We start from the raw sequence: 25258 nt of genomic DNA on the forward strand, positions 1-25258 counted from the left end.
GACAACAATAATAGTTCATTCTCACAGGTGATAATGCTTCTCTTTTTGTGGAAGAGGTTTTGGGACTTTGTAGTCCGATAGACCTGTACAGCTTACAGCCTAAGAAGATTGACTTTCTCTTTGTGAATGCTATTTTACACCTTTGTCCTGTGACAGTAAAATACCTCCGATTTTCTTCTTGTGTCATGTATAGCAAATTACAACTTTCAAAGGATATCATCGTGGCACAGTTCAGAGTACCTTTTATTTTCCCTTAGTGGCCCAATAAGGTCATCCACTCTCAGGCTTCTAGCTGTGCCATTGCCTTTCTGTGTGGAGACCCACTTCTGTCTCACTTTTGATAGGGGTATTTCCAGGCTGCACAATTCCCTGCCTCCTGTGTGTTCTTCCCAGCACAGACCTATTGCCCAAGGACACCTGCTTACTTTCTCTCCAGAGGTGGTTAACAGGTGTAATTACTAGAGTTGTAAGGTATCACACATTACTTCCTATGCAAGTTTACTTTATTCTTAAGGTAAAAAGCATTACAGAGAAAACATATTAAAAATAATAAAAGAACCAGGGGTGGGCAATAATTTTCACAGGGGGGCCACTCCACAAGTTTTGGTAAGTCGTCACAGGCCGCACATTTCTACGATATTAATGGAGGGGATGTGGGGTCTGGGAGGGAGTTTGGTGCAGGAGGGGGCTCCGGGCTGGGGCAGAGGACTGGGTGCAGGGTCTGGGAAGGAGTTTGGGTGCAGGAGGGGGTGCTGACCTGGGGTGAGATGCAGGCTCTGGCCAGGAGGCACTTACCACAGGTGGCTCCCGGCCGGTGGCACAGCAGGGCTCAGACAAGCTGCCTGTATGCTGTGGCCCCAGGCCACTCCCAGAAGTTGCTGTGGCCAGGTGCTGCTGCACATCTCTGCGTGCCCCTTCAGGGGAGGGAAGCAGTGGGTCTCTGTGTGCTGCCTGCGCCCGCAAGCACCACCCCTGTGGCTCCCATTGGCCAGTTTCCAGACACTGGGAGCTGTGAGGACGGTGCTGGGAGTGGGGGCAGTGTACAGAGCCACCTCCCTCCCCACCACCAGGGTGCACAGAGATGTGCCAGCAGCAGCCAGACACTTCTGGGAGCAGCCTGCGGCCACAGCAGGCAGGCAACCTGCCTGAGTGTCCCACTGCACTGTGGGACTTTTAGCAGCCTGGACTCGGAGATTGCGAGGGGGCAGAGGAGGCCAAACAGAAATGTTAGTCGTGGCAGGCCGGGCACACATGCTAATAAGCTTACTAGAGATCACCCCAATTCTAACATGGGCTCTGGCAGGAGCAGTCCTTCAACGCAGTCCCCTGAGGGGTTTAAACTTTTGGTTGCAAGTTCATCACTGCCTCAGCTCAGAACAAGGACACAGTCTCGAGGCCTCAGTAGGCCCAGTCCTTCCAACCCTTCCCAAAGGATTTGGAACCTTCTGCGGACCAGGGATCCTGTCTGTTTGCTGGATCAGGAAGAAGGTCCTGAGCCAGTTTAAAAACAGGCTATTTATTCAAAAACCATGTTATCCAGTCTACCAGGAAGGTGGCTTCTCTGGAGATGTTGTAAACTGAGTGAATTTGCCTGATCACTGCCTGCTTGTTCACCTATTTACCCATGGGAATATATACAGTTCCACAGTAACATACGAAATTCCATTTTTAATACAATAGAACTAAAAGGTATTAACCCTAATTCAATCAGGTTTAACTTAATTCAATACAGTTCATTCAGGCATATTGCGGAAAATTATCAGTCTATCACAGTTGTAGTATAGCAGACTGAGTGATACTGTAGATAAGCTACGGGTGTGCATTCTGGAATATATAAATTATGGACTGTTCAGGTCTGAATGTATTTATTATCACATGGATTTATTAAAAGCTAAGCATGGTCGGGCCTGATCAACAAGTGGATGGTTTCGTAGCTACCTGCATGGAACTTGGAAGGAGGAGCATGGGGGAAGAGAGCAGGAGATACCTGGAAGTCAGACTGTGTGCACACGGCTTGCACTGCTGTGGGTGGTACTCATGTGTGTATGATAAACTCCAATAAAATCTAGTTTCATGGGTTTCTTATTGACAGCCTGCATTTGCCCACTGCATGAGCCTCAGAATGATTTTTATTATATATCAACGGTACTTGGTCACATTTCTCCAGTCTAATATTGCTGCTTATCAATGTTGTCGGCATTATATTGCAGCTGCCTCCTCAGTCCAGCTGGAAGCAAATTGGTTGTTGATGTCAAAGTTGCACATATGGCAGTTGAATGGCTGGCAGCCTTCTTCAGTGTGTGCATACTGAGAGTCTTTCAATCTGTTAATGTCACACCGCAGATACCTCTTCACTTGAAGTCCCTATATCCTCTATCACTGCATATACTGCTGCTTTTATTTCTTTCTGAGGTAGCTGTGGCATAGGGACATAAATTGGTCCGTCTCCCACACTTGTTGCATTATTGCCCATCGCCTGGGCATTTTTCTTTCTTCCTTTTGTGTTGCTCCCACAGTATATACTGGGGTAGGCAACCTATGGCACACTGCCTGGGCCCTGGCCACCGGTCCGGGGTGCTCTGCATTTTAATTTAATTTTAAATGAACCTTCTTAAACATTTTAAAAACCTTATTTACTTTACATACAACAATAGTTTAATTATATATTATAGACTTATAGAAAGAGCCCTTCTAAAAACATTAAAATGTATGACTGGCACGCGAAACCTTAAATCAGAGTGACTAAATGAAGACTTGGCACCCCACTTCCGAAAGGTTGCCGACCCCTGGTATATACACTTGATCGTGATGCCTGCTTTCTGGGTTGCTCTGCCTCTGTCCTGCTTCATGGGTTCTTTCAGCTTGAGCCTGTGTACTTGCTTTGCACTAGTGGCTATTATATATTTCCCTGGACAGTTCCTCTGTCCTTACTATTTAGAGGCATTTCTCTAGCAATACATTTTTTTTTCTTCTTACCAGTCTCTCCTGTAAGTTGCCATCACGTGTCCCACAAATAATCTTGTCTTTAATTAGGGAATTTTTAATGCCTCCAAAGTTTACATGTGACTGCCAGAGTTCTGCGCTCTGTAATGTAGGTATCGGCTCTTTTTTGCTTCTTGGTTTCAGGTTTAAAACAAACAAACAAACAAAAACAGTATCTCTCTGTGGTCTCACGCTCTCTGAGGTCACAGTACTCATCAAACATCTTTATCGGCTGTTCCACTATTTTGGGCAGTATTCCTGGGAGGAATGCCTCACTCACTTCTCATCCTTTTATCCTCTCCCCCCCCCGCCCCCAATGAGAGAGTAAAAAAGCTTTACCTTCATTTTTCTCATCTTTATCCTCCATGGTCAGCTCTGTATAGAGACTCAAATCTTGCTTTCTCTGCTTCCGTGCTTGTGCAAGGTGTTTTTTGTTTTGTCTGGCTAGCCAACATTCCCAGTGGACTGAGTCCCTGCATGTAAGGTCAGCTTTAGGGTTGGGCCACGAGGGCAACCGCCCAGGGTGCCGTGGTCAGGGGGGCACCATGCGCAGCACAAAGGTGCACACTGCTTGCTGGGAGGAGAGCTCCTCAAACTCGCAGTGGCGACATGGGGGGGGGTTCCCAGATTTCTCTCTGCTTCCTCCCAGGGGAAGAATGGGGAGAAGGATGGCAAGCAGTGATGCACAGATACTGCTCCCGCCCCAACAATCCTCCATGCTCTCCAAAAGGGCTGTGAGGAGGGGAGCTAGGAGCAACGCCGGGCGCTCCCTGCATCCAGGTCACTTTCCCCACCTGGGCTGGGCTGTGCTGTGTAAGGTGAGCATTAGGAACTGCTGCTCTCCTGCCCTCCTCTTACACTGCCCAGATGGGGAAAGTGACCTGGATGCAGGGAGCGCCTGGCGTTGCTCCTTGCTTCCCCCAACACACAAACACACACAGTCCCCTAGATGGGTGCGGAGGAGCTGTAAGGGTGGGAGCGAGCAGCAATGCCAGGCGCTCTATACCTCCAGATCAGTTTTTCCATGTGGGTGCAGGAGGGGAACATAGGTGCTGGAACATTTTTTTTTTTTTATAGTGGGAGTGCTGAGAGCCATTTGAACAAAACTAAGCCCTGTATATGATGGAAGCCACTTCAAACCCCCAGCACCCCAAGTTCCAGCACCTATGGAGGGGATTGTAGGGGTTAGGGGCACAGGACGGGGAGTGCTGGGGTTAGAGCGCAGGGGGGGTTATTCATTATTATTATTATTGTGTATTTAACAAATAACTTCAGACATACATCTCAGATTAGATGCCTGAAATCATGCTCAGTTTTATCAGTGACAGCATCTCTCAGTTTCTCTGCACTAGCACAAGATGGGTCCATCTCCCCCACTGTCTGCCTGGGTTCTCTCCTTCCCTTACTTTATTCTTGAGAGCATGCAGAAACCTATCAGCAGGAGCCTAAGACTTGGTCCTGAAACCTTGACTCAGCGAGGATTCCTTACTTTGACTCTTAATCCCATTGAACTCATGAAGGTGGCAGAATCTGCTGTAGCTCAGCAGTTCAGGGTTTTGGAGCAGCGCTATATTTGTGTTGATTTGCCTGCAAACATTTGGATGTTTAGCTGCTGCCATGAAGAATAAAGAACAATTCTATGTTCTGCCGTACAGTCTTTGTATCCTGAAGTAAAATCACATATGTCAGACTCCTGTTGTCTGTCTATAGCATGTCGAGAGAGAGAGCGAGCATGTTTTCTTGCCGATCCTGAGACAGACACTGCAGATGTGTGAAGTTGTTAAAGCTAGAATATATGGGTTTGCACAGGAGGAATTTCCCTACAAATTAATTCCTAATCAAGATACAGAATAAGCACTGGAATCCACTTTGCAATATTGATTAGCCTAATCAAATTATTATTTTTGCAAAGACTATTTCATAGCAGACAATGTATGTCCAAGTCCAAAATGTATGTCCCTTATGCCATGGTTTTTTCACTTGTTAATATATTTTTATTATTGCTTTTTATTTTTTAGCTAACATAGAAGTTACTAAGTAATTGCTAAGTTATACAATTACAACAGACCCCGGCAAACAAGCGCTATGTGTTCTGTATTCTGTTTGACTGGTTATTGTGAATATGTTTCTTAAGCCCTAATCTCTTGAGACTCCAATTCCACAGCTATGGATAGTAGAAATTTTTGTAGTAGATGATGCAGTGTCCATCCTATTTTACTGGAATGTGTGAAAGAGTGTACTTCTGTTTTAGAATACTCATCTCCTGCTTTTCTTTTAAATACAAATACAAAATCATAACCGGTAAAATAACCCATAAAACTCTTTGTTTTAAAATATTAACACTCCAATAACAGACCAGCAAGAAGAAAAGCCAATCTATAAATGATCGTTTCTCATGGCATTGTATTAAACCAGCTGGATAGAGCAGATAGAAGAGACATGCTCTAGGAAGTGGCATCTTTTATGATGTACAGAAAGATCTATTGTTCTGGATAGTGTTTTGAAGCTGAAATTTTTTTTTTTTTGCCCAAATCACGTGATGTGACATAGGGTGACAAATTTCTTGTAACTTAGTGGTTCTCTGGTTTTTTTTTTGCCTTCAGAGATGGGTGGCACGGTGTAAGGGTGGCAATACACCACATGCCATTCCACCGTTACTTCTCTGCCGCTGCTGGTGATGGCACTGCCTTGAGAGCTGGGTGCCCAGCTAACAGCTACCGCTCTCCAGCCGCCCAGCCAGTGTTTAATTTGTGCTGGGGCTGAGACCTGGCACCACTTTCAATACAAATTAAGCATGGGGGTGACAGTGGTGCTCTCGGGGTGGGGAGCCCAGGGAGCCTGCAGGGTGGCATGCTGTGCCCACGGGAGCCAGGGACACCACAATATAAGTTCACCCAGGGCACCATTTTCCCTAAGGTCAGCGCTGCCTATTTGTTCTGTTTCTAGGTGCAGTTTTGTTTTCCAGTTAATCACATGCTCTTCCTTGTGGGTGTCACTATAGTGACTGCTGCCACCATGATTCGTGTATTGAGTACTCAGTAATAGTATGAAAGGACTCATACTTATAAAACTAAATTGGCTCTTTATTGAGAGAACTATGTAGAGATGCTGCAGGTAGCATTCACGTGATGTCCACAAATTAACTTTCTGGTTTCTCATCCAAACTTTCCCTTCCTGCAACCTGTGCTCATCCTTCCAGTTCCATGTAGGTTCCTGCAGGTGAGAGGGCACATTTCATAAGAATGTCCCAAATGAACCTGAGAAAATGCCTATGAAAGAGGGCAGAAGCACAGGGCCGCCCAGAGAATTCAGGGGGCCTGGGGGCAAAGCAATTTCGGGGGCCCCTTCCATTAAAAAAAAGTTGCAATATTATAGAATTCTCATGGGGGCCCCTCTGGGGCCAGGGGCTTCTTCCCCCCCCCCCCCCTCCGCCCCCTCTGGACGGCCCTGCAGAAGTATCACTCTGCTACTGAAAAACAAGGAATTTAAAATCCAGGCTTGCTGGGGATGATGCGTTAAAGCAGCTGCTCCAGGAATTGGTGGAGACACTGGCTCGGAGAACTTAGAATTATGGGTCTGGGTTAGAAACGTGGAGAGCATTTTGTTACATTTTTGATATTGTATTAAGGATCTTGTGTATTGCAGTTAGGGTGACCAGACAGCAAGTGTGAAAAATCGGGACAGGGGGTGGGGGTAATAGGAGCCTATATAAGAAAAAGATCCAAAAATCAGGACTGTCCCTATAAAATCGGGACATCTGGTCACCCTAATTGCAGTATCTACAGGCTTTTATATTTAATATATATAAATGAAGTTCTTGATAACCAAGGTTAAGGGTATGCATCCTTCTGTATAAAACGATAAGCGGTGTCATACTCACCTTCTGTTTACCTTATTGTTGCCTTGTGTGTTTTTGAGATGAGAGGAAGATTCAGATATACAATTCTGTACTCTAAACACAAGGAATAGCTTTAAGCGTAGAGCTGAATCTGTGAATGCTGTGCTTTGTGTCTGTCTCACTGGCATAGTAACTTTTGACTCAAAAGTACTTTGGGCTGAAGTATGCCCAGGATGGAGCTGCAATAAACATTAAATCTGATTCATGGACTACTGTGTATTTCCCCAAAGTAGATATAATACTATTGCTGTTCAAAGAAATTCAACAAAGGATTCAAAATCACCGTCCTCTAAGGCCTCCCAAAGACTGAGTGGTTTTTTTGTTTTTTTGTTTTTTTTATGAATGAGGAAGGCTCCTTGTTGTACGTCTCTGTTTGACCTAGCAGAGGGTTTTCTGTTGCAAAGGTTTCTTAATGAGGATGGTTCCAGTCAGTGCTGCCATTTGTGGCCTATGGTTCCCCATGGCACAACTGCTTGTGCAATCTGTGACCCTTGGAGCTGGATCCACCTGCCTCTTGAGTTCATCAGTGGTTATGGTACCACTCTGGCTGTGACATCTGGCATGAGCCATTTGGTTACAGGCTCCCCCTGTAAAGACAGATCCAGCTACAAGGAGGATTGAAATCCTAAAGAATTTATGTATTAAGATTAGAGCTGGGTGGTGAATGGTGACTCTTCTGTGAGGGATTTCAAGGACCTGGGAAGCCCCAGTTCTGACTGCCTGCTTGGTGATCTGCCCCAGAGCCAGGGAGCTGCAAGCCTGGAAGCTGGGCTCCCAGCTAGGCAAGCAGCCAGGCAAGCAGGCTGGCTTCAGCTCAGGCAGGTTTCTATCAGAATCCTGCCTGATTTCCAGTGGAATTTCATTAGAATTCACATGGTCCTGTGGAACGTCTTGATGTTGATGAATTAGCAAGTTCTGACCCAAAGATTTCATATAAAAAAAATTTCAGCATTATTAAAAATGTTTATGCTTTAGGTTTATTAGAAAGAGGAGAAAAATTCTTGTTTGGGGGTTGCCCATTTTGTTTGCAGAAAATATTTAATTTATACATTTAATCCTCCTGATACAAATTAGAAGTTTTTGAATCCCAGAGGAGCATAATCTTGTCAGTTTCTTGATGCTTGTCATGGGGGTGTATGTACCCCATGCTAGCCCAGCAACCAAAGGGTTAATCCTGGCACTGTGGTGCATGGCTGACTGGAAGCCTCACAGCAGTTGGGAGGGTAAAAGACTGGGTAGGGGTGCGGTGGCTACCAGAGGAGTGAGCAGAAGGAGAAAGGAGCTCCTGCCAGCAAACTACTAAAGAGCTGCCCAGAGACAACAGTCAGGAGGAGACAAATGGACCTTCAGGCTGGAGAGCCTGCAGAGATTCAGGGGAAGATAGGAAGAAGCTCAGGGCACTGTCAAGAGTCAAAGAATCCTGATCCTCCTTATCTAGCTCGAGGGCCCTGTGCTGGAAGCCGGTGGAGTGGAAGGCCCTGTGCTGGAACCCCCTGACTGACTTGGGCATGAAGAAAGGGTTTTTGGATTCCTGGACACCAGGAATAGACTGACTGACCAGCCTGCTGGACTATTTGAGCCCAGGGACTGCACCGTGCTTGGCCAGAAGGATGCCTTTGCATTGATGTTCCGCCTAACAGTGCTGAAGGCAATATTGTGGTTTTCTCCTTTTTATTCCATCTATGATCAAATCACTTTGAGTTTGAAAAGGAAAAAGAAATTGGAAATATTTAAAAAATGAATCCACATTTTCCCTGATATCATAAAAACAACATAGTGTGATCCTCAGTCCCTCTTAAGTCACCCTAAAGCAGCACCTGAAGAATCCGCTGTGTTTTAGGGAATCCCCAGCAGGGATGCTCACATGGGAAGAGGGTGAGCCTGGAAGCTGCTTTAACTTGAATGGGAAACCAGTTCAGGCCGCTTCCCCCACCCCCACAAGCCACTGAGGCAGGGATTGGCAACCTTTGACATGCAACCCATCAGGGAAATCCACTGGCGGGCTGGGACGGTTTGTTTACCTGCAGCATCCACCGGTTTGGCTGATCGCAGCTCCCACTGGCCGCAGTTCGCAGTTCCAGGCCAATGGGGGGTGCGGGAAGCGGCATGGGCCGAGCGATGTGCCAAATGTTGCCGATCCCTGCTCTGAGGTGTGTCTTACCAGGACAACTTCTCAAAAAGAAGAGAGAAGGAGAGGGTTTCTGTCAATATGGATTTTTCTAAAAGGTCATACTTATCTCCATCTAAATAGCTGCCCCTTGTTTACTTTTAAATTCTTTTCTTCTGAGTCAACAATCTGTGCCTTCATACTTTTCATTTTCTACTGTTTCCTAAGGTCCTCTTCCAGCTAACTGAGTACAGTAAGTGTTCTAAATTCCCAATTATTTTATGTTAGTATTTTTTTTTCTATTACTCATTTGGCAAAAATCTATTTACAGCAATGGGAATTTTTGCCTCTGATTTAAATGATGCAGAATCAGTTCTCTACAAAGGAAATGGGCAATTGTGGCTTTTCTTGGATTTTAGCATAGGCTGTGTGTATGTTAAGCATCTCTTCTTTTGCTGATACAACTTTACACTTTCACCAGCAAAACTAGAGAGCTTTACAAAATTTCTGGGAAACTATTGCAAAGCTAAAGGATATTAAAGTTGCAAAACCAAACAAAAATTGTACAGTGTTAGTAGTGGGTAGTGTATAAAAGGCAGAGCAGTTGGTGAATGTTTTGTATCGCTCCATTTGGAATGATTTATAAAAGATGAGCAAACCTAAACCCAGGCTTGCAAGCTTTATCTCTCAGTGCAAACTTCACTTTCCCTCACGTTAATTTCATGACACAGCAGAGCTTATTTTAAAGAATGTTCCTTTTAATAAGTGTCATCTTTTGTTAGCTCAGATATTTAATACTCATTTGACCTGTTCTTCAATTCTCACAACAGGTTGGAATGTGCTAGTTTGAAGGCTAGAATCCCCATTTACAGCCCATTTTAAAAATGAACCTGGTTCTCTTCTCATTTACACCAGTGTTACTGGGGGAATTCTGTGCCACTGCGCAATGCAGAATTTGAGCAGAATTCCATGTCTATGTATACAAGATATACATTGTATGCCCCACTGGCAGTGGCCCATGCAGTGATATTGTCCGACCACAAAACACGCATTGTAGAACAAAACAGTGTCCTTTGCACTGCATGACCTTGCACATACAGTGCCAGGCAACAATGTGTAGAGGGTGCCATTTTGGGCTATCTTTCTAAAGTCTTGCATGTCTTTCTAAAAATGTCACAGAACACCACTGTTAAAATGTAAATGTGGACATTGGGCCTTATTCTCATCTCACATCAGGGTAAGTGCAATGATTTTAATGATGCTACTGTAGATTTACACTGTACTCCTGGAGGAATTCTGCACCAAAAAAATTAAATTTCTGCATACAATATTTTAAAACTCTTACAAATTCTGCATATATAACTTGTCAAAATAACACAATATAATTACTCCAGTTTCAGTTATTTTGGTAATTTATTTCAAAATACCTGTCAATGAGTGTGTCAACAATACAGACAACAGCAAAAAAAGATTCTCCCAAGAGTAGAGAGTTAAAGAAACCCATCCAACAACTCAGTTCCAAGTTGGGGAGTACTGGAGGGGGCTGCGTGGGGCCCCCAGAGCCCAGACACCTGCAGTCCCTTCCCTCCAGAGTCCAGCTGCGGGGCACCCCACCCCCAAGCCCAGCCACGGGACACCCTCAGAGCCCAGACACCTGTACCCCTCTCCCCCAAGAGCCCAGCCGTGGGGTACCCCCCCAGTCCAGACATCTGCACTGCCAGAGCCTTTACTCCCCCCAGCTTCTTTACTGTCCTGTCGGGGGCTGTGGTATGGTGCGGTGCAGCCCTGCCCTTTCTTACTCTTTGCCAGAGCTGGATCTCCCAAGCCAGCCCGCTCCTGTTCCTGGGAGAATGAGGATCAAGCTGGGCAGTCAGAGCATGCAGCTTCTATCCTCACCAGACTGGGTGCTCAGCTCACTGCAAGCTGGGCTTTGCAGAGTGCAGTGCCCCAGTGACGGCCAGCAGCTCTGCAGCCCCAATTCTGCGGGGAAAACATGGAATTCTGCGCAAATTCTGCATTGCGCAGTGGCACAGAATTCTCCCAGGAGTAACACTGGTGTAAATGAGAAGAGAACCAGGTTCATTTTTAAAATGGGCTGTAAATGGGGATTCTAGCCTTCAAACTGTAGCTAGGAATTGTGTGTAAACTGGATTTCAGTACGATTCTACAATAAGAGAGCATGGTTTATGTGATCAATATGTACAGTGCCAAACTGAGTTAGAACTGGCTTTAAGAACCATACTACAGGCTAGGAGAGCTCTAAACATGATTTAAAGGTCACTGGTGTGTGATGATATCACTCAGCCAACATACAAAAATTTTCATTTGTTTGCGGTAACTGTAACATTCAAAATCCTGAAACATCAACATAAAAGAAAAGCTTTTATAGAACAAAATCTGGATACTTGATAGCTTTTTTTCTTTTTTATGAAAAATGAGATCCCACACTCTTTCAAATATGACAGGAAATTAAATTTAATGCAAGACTGGAGATCGCAATCTTTTCTCCTCCTGCCCCAGACACATTTCTCTCTTGTTCCATTCCAGAGAAGAATTGGCAACTTGCTTGAATATGTGTGTGGAATATTTAAAACAGGACAAATAAGGTTAATTTTATAGCATTTAAAAGTTTAAGGAAGCAGGATATCCTGTTGTATTTAGGAAATTGTGAATGAGACACTTGTTTAATTGAAAAATACAATGTTTCTATGCCTAATTACTGGAAATGACCAATTATCCAAACACTCAAGATAGAGGAAACATCACCTTCCACCATGCTATCATTTTTCAAACAAATCATTATGAATGATCTACAGTATCTTTGACAGAAGACTAATTATGTATGATTCTGATTACTCATCACTGTGAGTAACTGGTTAGAATCATTACCCAGCTGCCTTATCTATCTTTGAAAATGAGCAATTCTGTTGAGTAATAGTGTCACTTTTGATCATGCTATGATTCAAATCTGTCATTATCTGCCCTCTATCCCACCCCCTCTAAATGCCCAAAACACTGATTTTTGAGCTTGTTGCATATCAATTCACCTTCCAATTCCTCCTCAAAACTTGCTGCTTGTGGTTAGCCTTCAGCACTAATCTCCTGTTTTGTGCCATCTATTCCTGCTCTCACCCCAATAAAAAGCAAACTTAGAACTAGCTACAAAATGAAACAAATGACATGATCTTTGTCACACGTAGCCCTGCTTCTTTCCTCTTCTGTCTTGTCATTCTCACCATTCTATCTAATGTGAACTGTAAACAACACAGGTTTCAGAGTGGTAGCCATATTAGTCTGAATCAGCAAAAGGAGTATGTGGCACCTTAGACTAACAAATTTATTTCGGCATAAGCTTTCATGGGCTAACACCCACTTCATCAGATGCATGCAGTGGAAAATACAGTAGGAAGGGGTGTGTGTGTATATATATGTATACACACACACACACATACATACATACATACATACATATTGTTCCATTCCATATATATACACAGAGAACATGAAAAAATGGGTGTTGCCATACCAACTATAATGAGACTAGTCAATTAAGGTGGGCTATTATTAGCAGGAGAAAAAAAACCAGGGAAGTTGAAGCATTGTTGGCCAAACTGAACAGTCTCTACGCAAAAGAATAAATGGACACAAATCAGACGTCAGGAATTATAACATTCAAAAACGAGTCGGAGAACACTTCAACCTCCCTGGTCACTCAATTACAGACCTAAAAGTCGCAATTCTCCAACAAAAAAACTTCAAAACAGACTCCAATGAGAAACTGCAGAATTGGAATTAATTTGCAAACTGGATGCCATTAAATTAGGCTTGAATAAAGCCTGGGAGTGGATGGGTCATTACACAAAGTAAAAACTATTTCCCCATGCTAATTTTTCTCCTACTGTTACTCACACCTTTTTGTCAACTGTTTGAAATGAGCCATCCTGATTATCACTACAAAAGTTTTTTTTCTCGTGCTGATAATAGCCAACCTTAATTGATTAGTCTCGTTAGAGTTGATATGGCAACACCCATTTTTTCATGTTCTCTGTGTGTGTATATATATCTTCCTACTGTATTTTCCACTGCATACATCCGATGAAGTGGGTTTTAGCCCACAAAAGCTTATGCCCAAATAAATTTGTTAGTCTCTAAGGTGCCACAAATACTCCTAGTTCTTTTTGTAAACAACACAGGTATGGAGCCTGTTTAGGTTTAGAGTAGCAGCCGTGTTAGTCTGTATCCGCAAAAAGAACAGGAGTACTTGTGGCACCTTAGGGTATGTCTACACTACTGATGTGATTAGGTGTGCTAATAAGCGATGGCCATATAAATACCACCCTATACCGGAAACCTACTGACCGCTACACTTACCTACCTCCAGCTTCCATCCAGGACACACCGCACGATCCATTGTCTACAGCCAAGCTCTAAGATATAACCGCATTTGCTCCAATCCCTCAAATAGAGACAAGCACCTACAAGATCTCTATCAAGCATTCTTAAAACTACAATACCCACCTGCTGAACTGAAAAAACAGATTGACAGAGCCAGACGAGTACCCAGAAATCACCTCCTACAAGACAGGCCCAACAAAGAAAATAACAGAACACCACTAGCTGTCACCTTCAGCCCCCAACTAAAACCTCTCCAGTGCATCATCAGAGATCTACAACCTATCCTGAAAGATGATCCTTTACTCTCCCAGATCTTGGGAGACAGATCTGTCCTCGCTTACGGACAACCCCCCAACCGAAAGCAAATACTCACCAGCAACCACACATCACTGAACAAAACCACTGACCCAGGAACCTATCCTTGTAACAAAGCCCGATGCCAACTCTGTCCACATATCTATTCAAGTGACATCATCATAGGACCTAATCACATCAGCCATACCATCAGGGGCTCGTTCACCTGCACATCTACCAATGTGATATATGCCATCATGTGCCAGCAATGCCCCTCTGCCATGTACATTGGCCAAACCGGACAGTCTCTCCGCAAAAGAATTAATGGACACAAATCTGACATCAGGAATCATAATACTCAAAAACCAGTGGGAGAACACTTTAACCTGTCTGGCCATTCAATGACAGACCTGCGGGTGGCTATATTACAACAGAAAAACTTCAAAAACAGACTCCAGCGAGAGACTGCTGAGCTGGAATTGATATGCAAACTAGATACAATCAACTCAGGATTGAATAAGGACCGGGAATGGCTGAGCCATTACAAACATTGACTCTATCTCCCCTTGTAAGTATTCTCACACTTCTTATCAAACTGTCTGGGCTATCTTGATTATCACTTCAAAAGTTTTTTTCTCTTACTTACTTGGCCTCTCAGAGTTGGTAAGACAACTCCCACCTGTTCATGCTCTCTGTATGTGTGTATATATATCTCCTCAATATATGTTTCACTCTATATGCATCCGAAGAAGTGGGCTGTAGTCCACGAAAGCTTATGCTCTAATAAATTTATTAGTCTCTAAGGTGCCACAAGTACTTCTGTTCTGTTTAGGTTTAAAGTGTCATGAAACCTACAGGAGTGGGGCTGAACCTTTCTCAGCCTGACAGCCAAACATATTATTTCAGAAAGAGAAAGGGGCTCCATTCAGCACTTTGGGGTGTATTCTGTGGCCCAGTTAACTACATTTGTGAACAAAAGGAGCAGAATCCACCCACAAGTGCAGACTGTTGCTGTGGTTTCCCTGGGCATGGAAGAAATCCTAGAAAAGATAGTCTGAGTCAGCATATTTGGCTACTATGCATCCCCCCCATCACTCCCCTCACCCACCCCCACAGCCTCTGGTCACTCCCAGCCTGTTATCTGAGCTATAACTGGTTGCTGCTTTTTCTCCTTTTCCTGTATCCATGGGCACCAGGTTTGGATAATTTTTGGTGGTGCCCAGAACATGTCCAAGCAGAGCCGTCTCATCCATAGGACGGACTGGGGCAACCACCCCAGGCCCTATGCTTTGGGGGGACCCTGCGCTTCAGGGGGATGCAGGGTTCAGGGCGGCCTGGAGGGCTTGCAGGGGGCCTGGCACCGGCAGCAGCGAGCGACCCAGACCCAGCCTGCTCCGCCCTGCCAGCTCTCAGCAGCGCTCAGGGGAGGGGGTGGAAGCCGGAATGAGATGGGGCAGGGTCTTGGGGGAAGGGGTGGAATAGGGGCAGGGCAGGGTAAGCCCAAACATTGTTGGAGCTCGGCCCACATTCCTAAATATTGGTGGAGCATGGGCACTACAAGCCCATATAACTCACTGCCTGTGTCTTGGGGTACCCTGATGGCTGTGGGTGGAGAATGGGAGTGGATCCTTTGCTAGGTGCTCCCCTAGGCCCTGGCAGAGGCAATTGAGTTCCTACTCTCCTCTTCGAGGATTTCCACAGCCTGACAGGGAAGGGGGCTGTAGAACAAATAGATCTACTTTGCTCCCTCCCCTGCTGCAGGCAGCCAACAAGGGAGCTCCTGAGCAGCTGGAGCGGCAAAGGGACAGCAGTTGCTCAGAGCACTCAGAGCTGCTCACTGAGGCTGCAAGGGAGATAGTGGGAGACAGCTGGGGTTGGGCTGTGCCCTGCTGCCTCTCTGTAGTAATGGGGCTGACTTCAGTATTTAACTTTAAATTTAGTAGGACCTGACTTAGGCAAACAAGGTGAGGGAGGTAATATCTTTTCTTGAGCCAACTTCTGTTGGTGAGAGAGACAAGCTTTCGAGCCACTCAGAGCTCTCAATGAAATGACACTGCAAATAAATTTTCAAATCATCATCAAATGCATATTTCTTCTAGCACCACATTCAGAGTCTCAAGTGTCAGAGGGGGGCCCCAGGCCACAGTTTGGATGCCTTTGAACAACAGTATAGCACTTAATAAATAATATTGTGTAGGTTAGGGCCGATTCTCCTATCACAGGGATGGGCAAACTTTTTGGCCCGTGGGCCACATCTGGGTATGGAAATTGTATGGCGGGCCATGAATGCTCACGAAACTGGGGGTTGGGGTGCAGGAAGGGGTGAGAGCTCTGGCTGGGGATACGGGCTCTGTGGTGGGGCCAGAAATGAGGAGTTCAAGGTGCAGGAGGGGGTTCCGGGCTGTGACAGGGGATTGGGGTGTGGGGAGGGTGAGGGCTCCAGCTGGGGATGCGGGCTCTGAGATGGGGCTGGGGATGAGGGTTGGGGGTGAAGGCAAGTGCTCTGGGCTGGGACCAAGGGGTTTGAAGGGCGGGAGGGGGATCAGGGCTGGGGCAGGGGGTTGGAGCGCAGGAGGGTCTGGCCAGGTGGCTCTGTGTGCCGCCCTGTGTGCAGGTGCCACCCTGCAGCTCACATTGGCCGTGGTTTCTGGCCAATGGAAGCTGCGGGGGTGGTGCTTGGGGTGGGGACAGCATGCAGAACCCCGTGGCTGCCCCTATGCATAGGAGCCGAAGGGGGGACTTGCTACTGCTTCCGGGAGACATGGCACACATGGAGCGGGGCAAGCCCATGACACCGCTCCTCAGCGGGAGCTCGAGGGCTGGATTAAAACATCTGAAGTGCCAGATGCGGCCTCCAGGCCGTAGTTTGCCCACCCAGTCCTATCAGATAGGTAAATTGGAAGCAAACTCTATTCATGTCTGGGGAGTGAGACTGGGGTAAAACAGGTATAAGTGAGATGAGAATTAAGCCCTTATCTGTGTTTATTCACAATGGCAAATCAAAGGGCATATTACTTTTTAACTGGTCTGCTTCTGTTGCTTCTTGGGTAATCATTGGTCATGACAACTCAGCCATTTCCAGTCTATAAAGTGCATCCGAATTTTTCTCTGTCTGCCTCACTGAGAGTCTGACCCTGCATTATTAGTCTTATTGGCAGGTTTTCAATAGGCATCAGTGGGAGTTAGATCAGGCCCTTATTGACTGCTAAGCTATGGTAGGAAGGAAGGATGCCCAGCATTAACGTTCTCCGTGTATGTATGCTGTCCATGTGTATTGGTGAAGTGCTACCATACTTCTCATCCTGTCAGCAAATATGAAGGCCCATCATTATATACTGGATAAATAAACACCTAAAATTGATTGTAACTAAACTTTGTCATTGTTTAAGGCATTTGTCAACTCAGTTTTATCTGACAAATTTGCAATGCTTACTTTATCATTTTGGCCTATCGCCATGAAATAACAGGAAGCAAATTGGGCATCAGATTTCCTTTGTTAAGGCACTTGTTTCCATAATCAGTATTTACTCCAAGAGAGAGAGTCACTTCCCTCAGGAAACCCTCATTATGTTTATACAAGGGAGCTTCCCTGGCTGCTGTGTTGCAGCGTATCTGCAGCTCCAATCTATGTTTCTGATTTTATTATTTTAAATAGGGTTTCAACTGCCAGTAAGTTGTTTTTTGCTTGTTGACTTTGGAGTACATCACTGTGGAGTGGAATGTGGGTGGTGTATATTTCCTGTGAACTCTGGATTGCCTCAGGATTCTTTAACTTTGAACACTGGAGGCTTGCGAGTCATCTGTAAGCAGATGGGTAACATTACTGATTGCCAGGGGATACATCAATGTATTCATGAGCACTAGATGGGGAGAGTTCTGCGTTACTACAGATAAATCTTTTCCAGATGTCTGGCTGGTGGGTCTTGCCCGGATCTAACTGACTGCCATATCTGGGGTCAGGAAGGAATTTTCTCCCAGGTCAGATTGGCAGAGACCTTGGGGAGTTTTTACCTTCCTCTGCAGCATGGGGCACGGGTCACTTGCAGGTTTAAACTAGTGTAAATGGTGAATTCCCTGTAACTTGGTCTTTAAATCATGATTTGAGGTTATGTGTCTATTACAGGAGTGGGTGGGTGAGATTCTGTGGCCTGCAATCTGCAGGAGGTCAGACTAGAAAGATCATGATGGTCCCTTCTGGCCTTAAAGTCTATGAGTCTTTGTGAAATATATGTGTTTTCTTATATTTGCCTGGGTTTTAAAAATAGAACGTTTCCTGTATGATTGGATACTTATTAATCTCTCTGCTGTTCTTACAACTTTGACTTAACTCTTTTTTTCTGAGGTGTGAACAGAAGTTCTATATACAAAGGCTAAGGAGGCTTTGCCTTTGTTTATAAGCATTAATTTCTATCTTCACACCTTGTGCCTGTAAGTGAACCTTAATTCAGATACTGTATTATTTTCATTGTCCTTGCTGTGGTTAAATGAGTAGAGATCAGCCTTTTAATCAATGCACATAAAAACCAAGGTAACATAAAGTGATTCGTCCCACTAACTAATCTCTCCTGAATGTGGATCTTGCGTTGTGGCAGAAGCAAATACCAAGCTCCTCTTGGCTGCAACACAAAAATATTTACTGGCAAAAAAATGTTTTAAAGCAGAGTTAAGGCTGCTTGGTGGTAGGTTGTCCCCTTACAGAACATTGAGTTGAGCAGAACTCAAACTTCTGAAAACCAGGAAAGGCACAGTTTAGGGTAATGTCCCACTATGTCCTCTTAACACACATACCCTTACTCTGCGAACACCACAGGTACTGAAATGTACAAATTCTTCACCTCATTTTACTGCTAATTCACTCTCACCCACAGATCCCATCTAATACTATTACAGAACAAAATGGTGGGGGGAGATTTCCCACACCACTTTTCCTCTCTTCCCCTGGAACTAGCAGGAGCCAATGGGAATTATTTGCATTATTTGTTAGATGTACCTATCCTAAATGGCGGAGGCAGTACCTGGGCCTACTTGCTAAAAGCGTGTTTGTGATATAAGGATGTGAGTGGATTACTTTGAAGTGCATGTGACAGCTGTGATTGTGGTATGGGATCTGTTTTGCACCCTCTTGTGTGCAAGGAAAGGGAAGAAGTTCAATGTGTACCTTCAGGATGCAGTATGCATCATTTCAATGAAGAATTGTGTAGGTTATGTCAGTAGTAGTACAAAGGGCTTATATTACAAAGGTTATTGTCAGCAGTGAGGTGGGAGAGGAGAGGATTCTAATGCTCTAGTGATGGTTAAGTGAAAATGTATGTTCAGATGGTATCCTGTAAGTAACGGGAGGTGTGATTCCCAATGTGATTCCCAGATGTACCTACACTCATATTTAAAAATAGCAGTGTAGCTAGGGTGGCAGCTTGGGGTAGCTGTCAGAGTACAAAGCTACCTAGATCTCTGGGGTACATATTTGGGCATCTAAGCTGAGCTGCTGCCCACAGTACCCAGGCTACACTACTATTTTTAGCATGCTAGCTCAAGCAAAGCTAACATGGGTAAGTCTGCATGAGCTGGGAATCACACCTCCCAGCTCAAATGTAGATGTACCCCAGGATAGGGGAGCTTAAAAGGCCATAAAGTGGTTCTTCCATTGTATATGTGAGGAGTTGGTAAGTGTGTGAGTGCATGCCAGGATCTGGAACCTCTTCAATTATATCATTGCCAAGGGCCAATGTAAGTATGTGGTTTTTAGGTAACTGTTCAAACAGGGTAGAGGGAAGGTGATGTGGGGAACCTTCCCCCCCATATGCACATTTTTTGTCCTTCAATACAGTTAAACGGAATCCTGTTGGTGAGTGTGAATGGGTTGTAAAAGGAGGTGGTGGGTACAAGGTGGGGGTTAGGGTGCACTGACTGAGTTGGGGGGGTTCCATGTCTCCCACACCAGAGCCCCAACTTCTCTTGCTTCTCCTACCATCCATCCCCATTTATTCCCCCTTCCTATCCCATCCCTTAATACTTCTCCCCTCCCCTTCCCCTTCGCTGTCCTTCTAGGAAACATTTACATGTCTGATTTCCCACCAATACTTTGATTACATTTCCCCTCCCAGATAAGATAGCCACCCATGACTGAAATTGTAGATACCTCCAGCCGCCTACTCAAAAACTCCTTTTGTCTTAGGTGGGGGCTTGTGATGACCTTTTCCTTAGATATGTTAATTGAAGGGTGAGTTCCCAGCCCTCAGAAGGTTTGTGATTCATCCTCTCATTAGTACCTCTCAGTTTAACAGTAAAAGGTAGCAGAAGGAAGCCAAATTGATGTGAGGGAAGCTGTAATTTGGAAATACCGTGGTCAAATAACCACAAATTTGGATCACCAATGCTACCCTGTGCCCCCATGAGGACACCAAATGTCAATGCCATCTGAGTAACTGAATTTTTGAGTACTTACAAGAATAGTGTTTAAAGCATATTAAATGGTAGGAAGGGAAACACTCTAGCCATTTTTTGGTATTGGTGCAGGTGCACTGGAAAAATGTACCATACATTTTCTTAAATATTATTTTCAAATTTTGTACCCCAAGATTTAGTAGGTGTTGTGCAGTACATTGAGTAAAACTCAATAGATTGAGATAATTTTGACCCATGTCACATCAATAGTTTGCTCTCTAGCTTTAGGGAAAAAATCCCACCTAGAACCTTTTGTAAAATTTATATTTTTTCTGGGACTTATATCTCTGGAACCCAGGGCTCAAATGACTCCAAAATCTGGTAATTTACCCTACTCCACACTAGGGTTACCATACGTCCAGATTTTCCCGGACATGTCCGGCTTTTTGGGCTTCAAATCCCTGTTCGGGGGGAAATCCCAAAAAGCCGGACATGTCCGGGAAAAATGGGACATGCGGGGCCGGCGGTGCGGGGCCGGGGGCCGGGGCTGGCGGTGCTGGGCCAGGGGCTGGGGCCGGGGGTGCTCGGCCGGGGGCTGGCACCCCAGGGCCCGAGCCGACCCAGGCTGGAGACGCCAGGGGGGCCAGACAGGGCCGCGCCTCCTCCCCCCCCGTACCAGGCGGAGTTGGGGCGGGGACTTTGGGGAAGGGGTGGAGTTGGGGCGGGGCTGGGGCGGGGCCCCGTGGAGTGTCGTCTTTTTGGACACTCAAAATATGGTAACCCTACTCCACACCCTCCTGAGGCACACCGAATTTCAAAGATATCTGACTAAGCACTTTGGTTTTAGAGAACATAGAAAGGTCCACCATTAAATATGTCATGATGGAACCTTAAATATAGTGGTGCTCCTGCGCTGCTATAATATTACTAGCTTTAGCAGCAATCATAATTGTATGTGGCCTCTTGCTCTCCCCTCCTCCTCAATTGCTGCTTTGGCAGGTTTCCTGTCTAATAATTTGTATTCTCAAGATATAAAGCTCACGGCTGAGTCTTGATGGCAGTGAAACGTCTCACAAGATTTATTCCTTAGTGATCTGACCTTTTCTCTGCTAATTTGTTTCCTTTCAAACAGTGCTGTGTCTTCAACTCAACAAGAAACAAGGATGTTTTCGTATGGTATTTCTCTCTCTTCTGTTTCCTTTTCAGTGGCCTTTACTTTTTATTGCATAACAGTGTTTCAGTACAGCAAGCAAAAGATTTGAATCCCCTGTGATCCTAAGATGCCAGGCTGGGCATCCCAGTACCGTGGCACATATCATGGGCACCTTTTAGATGGATAGTTGATGTACTTTTTCCTGCCCTTGATTGCTGGAGTAGCCAGGAAAATTAGACTATTCCGAAGGAATTCTCATTGCCCTTGTTGATCATGAAAACTCTGGATTGCTCATCACCCTGGATTGCCTATCGGCCTGTCGCCATCAGTGCTGGAGTGAGGTGGGGAATATGAGACTGCTTTTTGTCTAGGAGGATGTGGGTGCAGCTGATGCAGCTGCCTGTGGTGGATTAGAGAACAGAGGTGGGCAGGCACCTACTGCAGTTGCTTGGATTCCTGGCATTTTCCTCCAGGTGACTTGTCACTGTGGGGTGCTCTTGTTTCACAGCGTTCAGCTGGAATGTGAGCCCCTCTGCTGCTCCTCTTGTCTTTTGAGAAGGTAGAGGAAGCTTGTCCTCCCGTTGGCCTAGAGCAGGCTGGGCAAACTTTTTGGCCTGAGGTATGGAAATTGTATGGCAGGCCATGAACGCTCATGAACTTAACAATTCAGAGATATTCAAATAAACTCTGTTTAATAAAGATACATTTTAGTGGAAATACACATAAAATCTTACTCACTATTATAAATATACCATCCTAACAACGTATTACAATAATTAAACCAAACTTAACCCCTTTTCACGCCCTCTTTGGTTAATGTGAACAATGCAGCCAGTTACCCTTCTTCACAATGGCATCAAAGTCCGGTGTCATTCTCGTTGTGGAAATCCGCAATATCGAGTTGAGATACTGGTCAGTTAACTGGGATCTGTAGCAAGATTTGTTGTAATTAAGCAGGGAAAATGTTTGTTGGCACACATAGGTGGAGACGAACAAAACAAGGATTTTCTTTGCCACCTTGCGGATATTTGGGAACTTTGTTTCACTCAAGGAGGCATAAAACTCATCTAGTTTTTCTGAATTGTACTTTTCCTTCAAGGTAGAATCACATTGGAGATCAATGAGCTCCAGTTATAATTCTTGTGGGGCTTTCTTGTAGTCAAATGACAGTGGGCATGACACCAGCTCCAGTGTCTTCTCTATCTTCTCAAAGTCAGACAATCAATGAGAAAATTCTCGGTGCAAGTCACTCAAAATTTTGCCTTACTTTTCTGTCTGCTCTGGTGACACTTCCAAGTATTTCAGTGTTGGAAAATGAGCGAACACTTTGTCCTTAATTCATTTTGTCTTTGAAAGCTGTCAACTAGAATACAATTTGTGTACAAACACATTCTTTCCTTACAGCTTTACATTAAGTTCATTTAAATGTGCCAAGATATCCACACCAAAAGCAAGGTTGCACACCCAGTTTGAATTCTTTAATTCAGGGAAATCATTTTCTTTCCCCCACATCTTCGAAAAGTGCGAATTTCATCTCTGAGCTCCCACACTCGCTGCAATACCTTTCCTAGGCTGAGTCAGTGGATATTTGTATGATAAAGTAAGTCCTGGTGTTCGGTGTCAGTATCTTCAAGAAGGGAAATGAATTCTTGATGATGAAGTCCCCTCGCTCTTACTGTGCGAACAACATGATCTATGTCCAGGACATTTTTGCAGAGGGCTTCCTGATGTATAATACAATGCAGAAAAATCACCTCTTTATCAGGGTCATCTTCTTTTACTTTGTCCTGAATTCTTTTTTAAAGTCCTATGTTTTTTCCAATTAAATTTGGTGATACATTTGTGGTTATGTTTGCCAGTTTACTCCCGGGGAGCTTCAGATGTTCAAGGCAGCCAGACCCCTCTCATATAAATCCCATCCCTTAGTTGTGCCTTTCATTGATTCCATTGATAAAAATTCCTCTGTGATTTCAAATTTGCTGTCAATTCCTCTGATAAAAATCAGTAACTGTGCTGTGTCCTTAATGTCAATGCTGTCATCAACAGCTAATGAAAACAATGTAAAGCCCTATGCTTTCTTGTTCAATCAGAAGCCACATCTTCATCAATCACTTCTACCCGGCAAGTAACAGTGTTTCGTGACAAACTAATATTCTCACATTTGTTTTGGTATTCTGGGCACAGTATGCCAGCAACATCAACCATGCATTCTTTCAAAAACTCCCCTTTAGCAAAAGGCTTATTTTGTTTAGCGATTTTAAAAACCGGAACATAACTTGCCTTAGTAGTGGCTTCCTGAACTGCAGCTTGTCGCACATAAATATTTTGCTGAGTTTAAGTTCCTGGCGAGTCTCTCAGCTTTTCTTGCCCTTTCCTCAGTTGTTAAATTGCTGCCATTATTAGGAATGGCAATTCAAATTGCCAAATGAAAAATGGCAATTTAAATTGTACTCCTTGAACACCGCGATGCTCACCTGACAAATCAGGCATACAGCCTTGAAGTTCACGTTTGTGAAAAAATATTTTGCATTCCATTCTTTGTTGAAAACCTGACACTCACTGTCCACTTTTCTTTTCTTTTCTTTTTTTTTTTTTGCTGCACTCATTTTTGAAAGGGAAAAGAAAATCCTAACTGCTGCCCTTATTTCAAACTGCTGTTTTACAAGATGGTTCGCACTGTGAAAAAACTAGGCGCTCTCTCTAGCCTCGATTTGTCGGGCATCAGTGCCCCCTGACAATTTTGAGCCATGGCACTCTATCCCAGAACCCATGTGGACAAGAAGAGGCAAAGGTTGGTGTAAACTCACCTGTAACTTTATGCCTTAGCCTCCCCGCAAAAATGTTCTTACTATTGAACTTTGAGTTGTGTTTGCATTGTTGGGTTCATTAAAAGTCTGTATATAGTAAGGGATGTTACCGAGGTGGGGCGAGAGGACTCATGAGGTGTGGGGCGTGGGAGGGTCTTCAGGGGTGGTAGCAGGGACTCCTAGGGGCCCTGCTGGCAGTGTGACACCAAGGTGGCCGTGCCACGTGCAGAGGCACCCAAGCTAGGACGGGTGCAGCTGCAGTCCCTGGGTGGTTTCCCTCCAATCGAGGCTCTTGAGGGTGGGGCCGTAGGAGACTGGGAGGGGATTTGGTGCGCTGCTGCGTAGGAGTGGTGAAGCCGCACCTGCACAATGTGGCTCTTCTGCGTGCTAGAAGAATCTTCTGGGAAGATGGTGCTCATCACTGAGTCGGAGCTGGGAGCGCCGGGTGGAACTTGGCAAGCCCCCGACTCCAGCCTCCGGTGGGAGCGCCAGGCAGAGCGCAGCAAGCCCCAGACCTTGCTCCCTGGCAGGAGCTCGAGGGCCGGATAAAAACATCTCACGGGCTGGAAGCAGCCTGTAGTTTGCCCACCCCTGGCCTAGAGAGTGTATGAAAACAGTCATCAGATGCTACTGTGCTGCTGCTGACTGAGATTTTGGATTTGGAAGCTTTCTCTGCTGGTTCTCAGGGCGTTGGCGGGGGAGGAGGAAAGTGGTATTTTCCTGCTGGGGCCCCACAAGCGTGTCAGTGTTGAGGCCCCACAAGCAGACATGGCTTCTGGTCCTCAGTCACTGGCCTCCTCCCTTGTTTTGTCAATGCTTCTTTCGATGTATTGTGGGATATTAACCAGATCAAATAGAGACAGGTCAGAGATGGAAGTGGGCATGAAGAGACTTGTGTGGAAGTTAGTGCTGGTATCCCCTAATTGGGTATACTGGCTCACTTTGAGCCTTGGTTTTAACCAATTTCAGTATCTGCCCCAGATATTATCAACAAGGATAACATCTGGCACAGTTAGATATTTTGCATCTGTTATTGCATCTTTGTTAATAAACACTAGGTGTTTTGTTGTGGAATTGTGTGGATTATTGAACTTCATTAACTTCTGCTATCAGCCAGCGGGTGTGAACTTAGTTTTCTAATAATCATCTGTTACCCTGGAAGCCCTTGCATGTGGAGAGAGAATATGGCAATTAAACCTACAGGTTGTTTATAGTTTACTTCCAGCTGGAAATAAAGA

At 45.0% G+C, this 25258-nt stretch overlaps 1 protein-coding gene and 1 pseudogene across 4 annotated transcripts in view; one reads left to right on the forward strand and one right to left on the reverse strand.

Moving 5' to 3' along the window:
• The window catches only part of SASH1 (SAM and SH3 domain containing 1), an 817652-nt gene that overhangs the window by 385102 nt on the left and 407292 nt on the right, over positions 1 to 25258 (forward strand). The window lies entirely within an intron of this gene.
• On the reverse strand, positions 22573 to 23819 carry LOC135982084 (general transcription factor II-I repeat domain-containing protein 2A-like; annotated as a pseudogene).

This window comes from Chrysemys picta, chromosome 3 (genome assembly GCF_011386835.1).
Source record: "Chrysemys picta bellii isolate R12L10 chromosome 3, ASM1138683v2, whole genome shotgun sequence".
NCBI lineage: Eukaryota > Metazoa > Chordata > Testudines > Emydidae > Chrysemys > Chrysemys picta.